Genomic DNA, 2,282 nt, shown 5'->3' with positions numbered 1-2,282 from the left:
ATATATATATATATATATATATATATATATATATATAATTTTTGCTTCAAGAAGCTCATGATTGGGCTGGGCACGGTTGCTCACGCCTGTAATCCCAGCAGTTTGGGAGGTGGAGGCGGGTGGATCACAAGGTCAAGAGATCGAGACCATCCTTGCCAACATGGTGAAACCCTGTCTCTACTAAAAATACAAAAATTAGCCAGGCATGGTGGCACTCACTTGTGGTCCCAGCTACTCGGGAGGCTGAGGAGGAAGAATCGCTTGAACCCAGGAGGCGGAGGTTGCAGTGATCTGAGATTGCACCACTGCACTCCAACCTCTGGTGACAGAGCAAGATTCCATCTCAAAAAAAAAAAAAAAAAAAAAAAGAACCTCCTGATCAACTACCAGATACCAAGTTACAACCCTACGTGAAAAATTTAATAGTGTCTCTCAATCTTAATTTTATTTCAAACTGCAGAAGGACGTATTCAATTCATACTAGACATTAAGATATTTGTACCTTATGTTTACCAGCAGTCCATATTCAATGTAGTCATATCTGAAATTATATGAAATAAAAGAAACATCAGACCAAGACAGAATCCTTAGTGCAAGCATCAACACTCCTCCTGTTCTTACTTCTGCATGCTCCAGCTACCTCTCCTTTTCTTCTACTAGCTAACCCAGCTGAGGATACCATCATTATATGAGTTGAATAGATACATTTCTGTCTTGCATTGCTGAATATTTTCATTCAAAGAATATCTTCCATCTGAAGATGCTTTGCAGTATTTTTAGCCAATTCAACTTCTATCTATTTTGGGAGACAATACTTTATGAATATTTCATGGCCTGGATCCAGTGAACAAAGGGCATTGAAAATTTTCCTCGGAAGCTAGACATAGTGTCTTCTTCCAGATCTGAAGACATTTGCTTCATGATCAGCAGAACAAAGAGTATGTCTACCAGCAGCCTTTCCAGGACAGTAAAATATCCTTGTTTACCTCTCAGAGTAAAGATAAAGCCTCACTATCTCATTGGAGGAAAACATGAGCAGACTGTTATCTTTCCTAATTTCTGAGTTCCTCTTCTCTTATGCACCCCACTGCATACGTGGGTGTCATTTGTTCCTCAGTGGGTCACTGCATAGAAATTGGAACTCAGGAAACCAGTGCAAATATTGCTCTGATTGCTGCTTTTATCATGAGCTACGAGGAAAAGAAGTACACGTTGGGGGACGCTCCTGACTGTGACAGAAGCCAGTGGCTGAAAGAAAAATTCAAGCTGGGCCTGGACTTTCCCAATCTGCCCTCCTTGATTGATGGGGCTCACAAGATCACCCAGAGCAATGCCATCCCGCCGCTACATTGCTCGCGAGCCCAACCTGTGTGGGAGACAGAAGAGGAGAAGATTCAGGTGGACGTTTTGGAGAACCAGACCATGGACCACTGGACACAGCTGGTCATGATCTGCTAGGACCCAGAATTTGAGAAACTGAAGCCAAAGTACTTGGAGGAACTCCCTGAAATGTTAAAGCTACTCAGAGTTTCTGGGGCAGTGGCCATGGTTTGCAGGAGACAAGATCACCTTTGTGGATTTCCTAACCTATGATGTCCTTGACCTGAACTGTATATTTGAGCCCAGCTGCCTGGATGCCTTCCCCAACCTGAAGGACTTCCTCTCCTGATTTGAGGGTCTGAAGAAGATCTCTGCCTACATGAAGTCCAACAGATTCATCCAAGGTGCTTTGTTTGGAAAGTCAACTACGTGGAATGGCAAATAAGGCCCCCGGGTTGCCAGAAGATGGGAGGGAGGAGCCGCCCCTGCTGCCTGGGGAGAACGCTGGAGAACAGCCCAACTCCCTGGAACAGACTTCTTCCTTTTTTCCTTCTTTCCACTGTCTTCTCTTCCCCAAGGCTTCACTGGCTTCCTTTCTTCTAAATTATCCCTCCCTGTGTTGAGGCTCTTTAAAGCTTCAGCTCCCCATTCTCCTCCATCAAATTCCCCCTCCTAACATCTCCCTTTTCCTGCACCTGACTGCTCTTCCTATCAGTGCTTGTCTCTTCTTTGAGAAGCCAGACTGATCCCAGAGCTCCCCAGCATTGTCCTCAAAGACATCTGCAGGCCCTGCGTCCTTTGCTGTGTCTCCATACCCAGTCCTGTGTGATGCCCAATAAAGCCTTAACCATGAAAAAAACAAGTCACTTTTATATACATATACTAAAAAAAACCTGGTCTTTGTCTGTGACTCAGATTTCTTAGTTTTTCTTAGTATATGTATATAAAAGTGACAGGCCACT

The 2,282-nt window shown here is 44.0% G+C and overlaps 1 pseudogene; it reads left to right on the top strand.

Moving 5' to 3' along the window:
* The first annotated feature begins 1,185 nt into the window (after window positions 1–1,185).
* LOC116530543 lies at window positions 1,186–1,765 on the top strand (annotated as a pseudogene).
* Window positions 1,766–2,282: the final 517 nt, after the last annotated feature.

The sequence above is a fragment of the Sapajus apella genome, unplaced genomic scaffold (assembly GCF_009761245.1).
Source record: "Sapajus apella isolate SASKATOON/1434 unplaced genomic scaffold, GSC_monkey_1.0 scaffold67, whole genome shotgun sequence".
NCBI classification, from domain to species: Eukaryota; Metazoa; Chordata; class Mammalia; order Primates; family Cebidae; genus Sapajus; species Sapajus apella.
The sequence above is the reverse complement of the archived record's forward strand: the minus strand, read 5'-3'. Positions and strand labels throughout refer to the sequence as shown.